Source organism: Canis lupus, chromosome 37 (assembly GCF_003254725.2).
Source record: "Canis lupus dingo isolate Sandy chromosome 37, ASM325472v2, whole genome shotgun sequence".
Taxonomy (NCBI): Eukaryota; Metazoa; Chordata; class Mammalia; order Carnivora; family Canidae; genus Canis; species Canis lupus.
The window spans coordinates 401557-409948 of record NC_064279.1 but is presented as its reverse complement, the minus strand read 5'-3'; the positions used below and the strand labels follow the sequence as shown (position 1 = coordinate 409948).

Here is an 8392-nt window from a genome sequence, read left to right as displayed (position 1 = left end):
TTATATATTTCTAAATTCTATGCATTTAATTTGAGACAATTTGCAATTTGAAAGCATACATATTATGATACCCCCAGATAATGCCCCCGGTCCAGCCAGACACCTGCACTGACCACACCGTGCCCAAGGGGAAGGTATCACAACAAACCCCAGACTGGGGCCGCCGTTAACTGTAGAAGTCTCCTTCTGCATCTTAGGGGAAGGAGATACCCTGTGTCCGCAGGCCCCCCACGACATCCCCCTCATTCCCCACTCCTACTCCACCCCCCTACATCATCATTCCCAATGGCATCCCACCTACACCATCCCCCTCACACCCACACAGCCCCACGCAAACCCAACCCACACTATACCCCAACACCATCCCCCTACACCATCCCCCACACTCCACCACAATCATACCCCTGCCCCCACACCATCCACCCCCACACCATTTACCCCCAGCAAGGACCAGGTGCAGGTGACCCCTGTGGGACATGCTCAGCCTCCCGGCATTTCTCTGCATACCCTGATCCCATCAGAAGCCCAGGTGTCTCAAAGAGTACCAAGGGGTTGCAGAGAGGAGGAAAGACAGGGAGTCCCTGACAGGGTGGGTGCAGGTGAGTGGTTCAGAGGATGCACCGTGCTCTGCCTTGCCCACTGTCCCTCCTGGAGGGCGGCACACCCTGCACAGGACACCAGCCCCTAACCCATAGGGACCTGGCCTAACCTGGCCCCGGGCTCTGTGGGGGCTGAGATGATTTGAGCCCCTCCAGGCCCAACACAAAGACTAATGGGATCCAGCCCCCCATGGCCCTGGCCAGCCCTGGATTCTGGCCCCAGGCTGAGCGAGCCCTCTCACAGCTGGATGTGGCCTCTTAGGCCCTGGGCCTACCCCCACAGATCCAGGTCACTCACCTAGGGCGCCCTTTGGATCCTGGGACACCCCAGGTTGGGGAGAGCAGGAGTAGGCCAGTGGGCCCCACCCGCACCAACATCAGGAAGCAGGCTGCTCCAGGTGCTGGGGCCACTGGGAGCCCAAGGCCGGGGTCCAGCTGCCCTGCAGGGACCCAGTGCAGGAGCCCATGAGCTGCAGGTCCAGGTCAGCTCTGCTGTCCTCAGAACCGTCTCTCAGGCTGAAACCTCAGGACATATGCCCCCACCCAGATTCCACACATGCTCCCAGGTGGGGGACTCCAGCACCCGCCCTCCCAACCCGTGTCATTCTTTCCCTCCCCTAAAGGACAGAAAGCTCTCCCTCCCCAGGGGAAGTTCAGAATCGGCATGCAGTTTTGGGGGGCACAAAGCTGGGTTACATTGTTATGAGCTCATTTCCGATTAGGGTGTGCACAGCGGCCTGACTATGGTGGGGCAGCCCCTTAAGCCATAAGCAGGTCATGTGGGGGTCATCCTGGAGGTGGCAGGTGTAGCATAAAATGGAATCAGTCCTGCTCTGCTTGTCCAGGGGTAGGAGATTTTTGTTAAATTTCCTGGGTCCCACACTTGCAGCTCAAGCACCTGGGCCACCCTCACCAGGTGGACTCAGCCTGCACACCTTGTGGTGCGGGATCTCTCACACCAGCGTGTGGAGGGCACCCTCCTTGCCTGAGTGAGTAGGGGCTGGGTGAGCATGGGGCTCGGCCTGAAGGCCAGGCAGCACAGGAGACCGAGGAACCCAGCCCTGTCCCCACCCCGACTCCCACACACAGGCAGCCCCTGGGCTCCCTGCCATGTGCACCCAGCTCTTCAGGAGCTCCCCACATGGCGGCCCCGATTTCTGGCTCCCTGCTGGAGAGGCATTGGGGAGAAGAGAAGCAGCCGCCATTGGTGGGCCACACTTCTGGACATGTGAACGTGGCTGAGCTGGACCTTCCAAATCAGCTGCCCCTCCAGTGGAATGTCACTGCACAAGCGAGCACCGGGTCGGCCAGGAGTGCCTGGCTAGCCGCCCAGCTCCAGCACCAGAAATGATATTGTGCCAACCATTTCGGCATCGGGGTGACCCAGCCAGAGGATCCGATAGCTGCATGTGATAGCTGCATGTGATAGACACACACACACCCCAAAACCAACAAAAGTCAGAATCCCCCTAATGTTGTCAAACAGCTTCCGGATTTTTCCATACACGACTCTGTGGTCCCCAATAGGATACATGGAAGGCGGTATAAAGCATGACTGCAGAGGTGCGGGAGGTACGGAGATGTGACTGCTGGATTTCAACAAGGAGCACAGAGGGTCAGGAAGCGGGGGCCAATCCTAGGAAAGGATACCAGGTTGCTGTGAAGGCTACGGATGGTGAAATCTGTCCTCCTCCGTTTCAGCTTCTAGTTTTCCTCCTAAATGCCATTTTCCTCATTCATAATAGCAAAAATTTATTTTATGTGTTTAAATTTCTTTTTATTGGAGTCCAATTTGTATGAATTCTTTCTTCAGCAATGATGTCATTCAGGATAGAAGGAGAGAGAAAGATTGTCCCAGATAAGCAAAATATAAAGGAGTTCAGGACCACTTAACCAGTCCAGTAAGGAATTTTAAGAGGGACTGTTCTAGTGGGTGAAAAAAAGAGACCAAAAGCAACAAAGACTACAAAGGGCCAGAGAACGTCACCAGAAACACCAACTCTACCGGTAACACAAAGGCAATAAGTTCATATCTTTCAATAATCACTCTGAATGCTGATAGACAAAATGCTCCAATCAAATGATAGAGGGTATCTGAGTGGCTTAAAAAGCAGGATCCGGGATGCCTGGGTGGCACAGGGGTTGAGCCTCTGCCTTTGACTCAGGGTGTGATCCTGGAATCTGGGATCCAGTCCCATATTGGGCTCCTGGTGGGGAGCCTGCTTCTCTCTCTGCCTAATTTTCTGCCTCTCTCTCTCTCTCTCTCTCTCTCTCGCTCATAAATAAAATCGTTATTAAAAAAACCAGATCCATCGGTATGCTGCCTACAAGATGCTCACGTTAGACCTATAGACACCGGGAGATTGAAAGTAGGGCATGGAAAACCATCTATAAAAGTAATGGATATCAAAAGAAAGCTGGAAGACCCATACTTATATCAGACTAACTAGATTTGAAACCAAACCCTGGGAGACACCTGGTGGCTCAGTGGTTGAGCATCTGCCTTCAGATCAGGGGGTGATCCTGGGATCCAAGGATCGAGTCCCACATCGGCCTCCCTTTGGGGAGCCTGCCTGTCCTTCTGCCTATATTTCTGCCTCTTCTTCTCTGTGTATCTCTCATGAATAAATAAATAAAATATTTACATTTCAATAAAGAAAGAACAAATACTGTAAAAAGCGATGAAGAAGGGCATTATTTCATAATTTAAAAGACCCTCTATCAAGATCAAAAAACTAAATATTTATGCTGCCAACATGGGAGTACCTAAATATAGAAACCAATTAACAACAAACGTACAGAAACTCACTGATGATAATACAATGACAGGGGATTTTAACAACCACTTATGGCAATGGACCGATCGTCTATAGAGAAAATCAACAAGGGAAAAATAGCCTTGACACACTGGACCACAGGGACTCAACAGATATAGTCTGAACATTTCAACCTAAAGCAGAATACACATTCCTTTCAAGTGCACATGGGACATTCTCCAGAACAGATCATATCATGGCCCACAAATCAGCCCTCAACAGGTACAACAGGTACAAGAAGGTTGATAGCACATCCTGTACATTTTCAGACCACGACGCTATGAAAATCGAAGTCGACAGTAAGAAAAAATTTGGACATAGCAAAAATACGTGGAGATTATGAACATCCTACTAGAGAATGAATGGAGCAACCAGGAAATTAGAGAGGAAATTTAAAACAAATGAAAATGAAAACATGTTTCTCCAAACCTCTGGGATGTAGCAAAGGCAGTCCTAAGAGGGAAGTACATAGCAATACAGGCCTACCTCAAGAAACAAGAAGTCTCCAATACACAGCCTAACCCTACACCTTAAGGAGCTGGAAAAGGAATAGCAAACAATGCCTAAAGGCTATAGAAGAGGGGAAAAAATGAAAGCAGAAATAAACAATACAGAAACAACAAAGCAGTAGAATGGAATAACGAAACAAAGGGACGGTTCTTCAAAACAATTAAGAAAATGGATCAAGCCCTAGCCACCCTTATCAACGAGAAAAGAGAAATGACCTAAATAAATAAAACCACAAATGAGAGAAGAGAGATCACAATCAACACCAGAAAAATTAGACAATTATAAGGGAATACTATGAAAGCTTATACGCTAACATACTGGGAGACCTGGAGGAAATGGACAAATGCCTAGAAATGTGCAAATGAATAAAACTGAAATAGGAAGAAATAGAAAATGTGAACAGACCCATAACTAGCAAAGGAATTGAATCAGCAATGCACCTGGGTGCCTCATTGGTTGAGCATCGGCTTTGGCTCAGGTCATGATCCCGGGGTCCTTGGGAATCAAGTCCCACATCAGGCTCCCCGCATGGAGCCTCAATTTCCCTCTGCCTATACCTCTGCCTCTCTGTGTCTCTCACGAATACATAAATATAATCTTTAAAAAAGAAAAAAGGATGAAAAGATGAGAAAGGACCCAAATAAAATCACAAATGAGAAAAGAGAAATGACAACCAACACTAGAGAAACACAAAGGATTATAAGAGAACATTATGAAAAATTATATGCCAGCAACCTAGAACCTGGAAGAAATAGATCAATTCCTAGAAATATTTAACACAGCAAAAATGAAAAAGGAAGAAATAAGAAACTTGAACAGACAGATAACCAGCAAAGAAATTGAATCAGCAATCAAGGGTCTCCCAACAGGAGACGCTTAGAACAATAGAACAGAATGGAAATCCGAAACAAGATACAAACCTGTAACTCTATGATCCATTAATCGACAACAAGGCAGGAAGGAATATCCAAAGGCAGAAAGACAGTCTCATCAACAAACCCTAACCCTGAGCCCAGGATAAGAACAAATGGTGTTGGGAAAACCAGGCAGCCACATGCAAAAGAATGAAACTGGACCACTTTCTTACACCATATATATAAAAAATGAATTCAAAATGGATGAAAGACCTAAAAGTGAGACCTGAAACCATACAAAGAAGAAAAGATAGGCAGCAACGTCTTTGACATTGGCCATTGGATCTTCTTTCTAGATATGCCTCTGAGGTGAGGGAAACAAAAGCAAAAATACTATTGGGACTTCATCAAATTGAAAAGCTTCCACAAAGTGAAGGAAACAACCAAAGCTAAAAGGCAACAAACAAAATGAGAGGCGATATTTGTAAACAATACATCCAATAAAGAGTTAGTATGCAAAATACATAAAGCAAATATAAATCTCAGCATCCTAAACACAAATTATACAACTGCAGATGGGCAGAAGAAATGAATGTACTTTGTCTCTGACAAGACATCCAGATGGCCACCAGACACACGGAAAGACACTCAGCGTCACCCATCATCAGGGAAATGCAAACCAAAACCACAATGAGATGTCACCTGACATCTGACAGCTGCCAGAATGGCTAAAATTAACAACACAAGAAACTATAGGTGTTGGTGAGGCTATGGAGAAGGGGGATCCCCCTTACACTCCTGGTGGGCATGTGAAAATGTGCAGCCACTGTGGAAAACAGTGTGGAGCGTCCTCGAAAATTTAAAAATAGGGGATCCCTGGTGGCGCAGCGGTTTGTCTCCTGCTTTTGGCCCAGTGCGTGAACTTGGAGACCCAGGATCGAAACCCACATCGGGATCCAGGGACTCCTGTCAGGGTGATGCAGGCCCAGGGGCTCCTATCAGGGTGATTCAGGGTTATGCGGGCCCAAGGGCTGCTGTCAGGGTGATACGGGCCCTCATCTTTCTGAAGCCTCCCCGAGGGTCCTGAGGCGGCCCAGGGGCTCCTGTCAGCATGGATGCGGGCCCACAATTTCCTGAAGCCTCCCCGTGGGTCCTGAGATGGCCCAGGGGCTCCTGTCCGGGTGGATTCTGCCCCAAATCTTCCTGAAGCCTCACCGCGGGTCCTGAGGAAACCGGGACTCCTATCAGCATGAACACCGCCCAATGTCCCCCTGAAGACTGCCCGCGGGTCCTGAGGAGGCTGCAGCTCACCAGGGTGGACGCGTACCCACGTCCTCCTCAGGCCTCCCCAGCAGAGGCAGGCTCCTTTTAGTGCAGACAGAGGAGGCCGACTGGGCATGCGCGCCTCCTGTGTGAGGCCTGGGCTCGGGCGCCCCCTGCGGGATGCTCAGGCACTGCAGGAGGCCCTGCAGGAGGCAGCGGGGGCTCCCGGGGCCGCACCTGCCTCCTCCCAGGCTCCAGCTATGGCCTGTTAGTTTTGGAAACGTCTCACTGAAACGGAGCCCAACACCCGGCTTCCCCAGAAATACTTAAGGACAAGGAATTGGTGCCCACAGGACACGAAATGAAATGTGGACCAGACTTTTACCACGTCCTGCAAAACTCACTCAACCCTTTCCACTGTGGGAGGGACTGCAGGCTGGTGCAGCTGCCCTGGAAACAGTGTGGAGGCTCCTCAGGAAGTTACAAATAGAGCCGCCCTGCGACCAGCAGGTGCAGGACCTGGAGCTCAATCCGAAGATATAAATGCAGTGAGACTCAGGACACCTGCACCCCAATGTCCACAGCTGCCGGGTCCACAGTAGACACACTGTGGGAGGAGCATCAGTGCCCTCTGGCAGATGATGGATAAAGAGGATGGGAGATAGATAATGGTCATAGAGAGAGGAATGGAATGAAACTATCAAAGAGAAGGAAATCTTGCCATTTGCAATGACGTGGATAGTACTAGAGGGATCATGTTAATTGAAATAAGTCAGTCGGGAAAGAGAATGACCGGGTGGTGTCATTCATACGTGGAATTAAAGAAGCAAACCAGATGAACATCTGGAAGGAAAAACAAATAAGATGAAAACAGATGTAGGAAATACAGACTCTTAATGATAGGAAACAAACTGAGGGTCGCTGGAGGGGAGGGGAGGGGGGAGAGGATAACAGGCGACCGGCATGAAGAAGGGCACGTGATGTCACGAGGACTGCTGTTATCTCCAACTGGTGAATCCCTGAATTCTTCCTCTGAAAGTATAATACATTATACGTTAATTAATTGGGTTAAATTAAATTAAGATAAAAAAATCAGTTGTATCAGAATACATTTCCATCTGGACTCTCTGTTTTGCTCTTTCAGCTTATGCCGGGACCACCCCCCGAGGGTCTGGTTTGTTTAAGTAGGCGCCACACCTAGTCCATGGCCCAGGCCAGGGCTAGAACTCACGACCCCTGAGATCAGGACCAGAGGAGAGGTCAGGAGTCGGATGCTTAACCGACGGAGCCAGCCGGGGGCCTGAGAACCACACTGCTTTATCCTGTGTCTCTGTGACATCCTTTGAAATAGGAAAGTGCTGCATCCTGCTCTGTCCTGCTTCTCCAATACTGAGGTATTTGTGGGGGCGGATGGATGTTAGGGAATTTTGTCCTATTTCTAAGATCTGCCACCATGATTTTGATAGGAATGACATTGAAACTGAGGGTGGCTTCAGGAACTGCGGATATTTTCACAAGATGGGGCTCCCACCCCACGAGCCCAGGACGGCCTCCAGAGCCTGGTATGGCTCAGTGCACAAGTGTTGTGCTCCTTTGGTTCAGTCTCATTATTTATTTTCCTTGATGCTCCTGAGAAGGGAGTCACGTCCTTCATTTCCTTCCTGCGTGCTCATTGTCAGGACACAGCAAGGCTACTCTGCTCTGTAGCGTCAGTTTGGGTCCCGTGACTTTACTGAACTCACTCCTTAGTTCTAACAGGTTTTGGTGGAGGCTCTCGGGTTTCCTGTTTCTAGTACATGTCTTCAGCATATAGGGACAGTGTGACGTCCCTCTTCCAGATGTGGAACCTTTGTGTTTACAGCTTAATGTCCTAGAAAGCCCAGCAATGGAATAAAAACAGAGCCCAGGCCAAGGGCAGGAAGCCCCTATTAGAATGAGAACAGAGCTCAATGCCCAAGAAGTCCCCATATCAAAATGTAAACAGGACTTGAGGAATTGCTCCAGCCCTTCTGGAGGTCCCCGAGACCAGCCCTTAATACTAAACTAAAACCCACCTCAGGGACCAAGTCCCTGCTCCGCTGTGTTGGGTATACTTGGACACAAGCTCGAGCATGGAAATAAACCCTCGTGTGTTTGCATCGGTGTCGGCTTCTCGGTGGTTTCTCGGATTCACAATCTTGGGCACAACAGTCTGAGATTAAAAAACAAAACCAAAAGAAGCTGGAACACAGGCAAAATAAACGCAGGGTATGGAGAGAAACGGCGGAGACCCGGGGGCTTGGGGAATCTTCTGTGAAGGCCCCTGCAGACTGGGGAGCGGGATGCTCAGCCCCAGAGCCACAGTACCCAA

At 49.2% G+C, this 8392-nt stretch overlaps 1 protein-coding gene and 1 long non-coding RNA gene across 17 annotated transcripts in view; one reads left to right on the top strand and one right to left on the bottom strand.

The window, feature by feature from the left end:
- Window positions 1–8392, top strand: part of LOC112656497 (uncharacterized) — a 441756-nt gene that overhangs the window by 77438 nt on the left and 355926 nt on the right. The gene's annotated exons all lie outside the window — the stretch shown is intronic.
- Window positions 1–8392, bottom strand: part of LOC118353533 (uncharacterized) — a 368208-nt gene that overhangs the window by 53060 nt on the left and 306756 nt on the right. Inside the window, exons 6-7 of one of the 16 annotated variants that reach the window (XR_007408957.1) lie at window positions 8097–8233; window positions 6959–7074 (exon numbers count right to left, since the gene is read on the bottom strand). The exons of the other annotated variants lie outside the window; for them this stretch is intronic. The gene's annotated coding sequence lies outside the window, so the exon portion shown is untranslated. Of the gene's footprint in view, window positions 1–6958; window positions 7075–8096; window positions 8234–8392 lie in introns of those variants that run through there. 16 annotated transcript variants of the gene reach the window in all.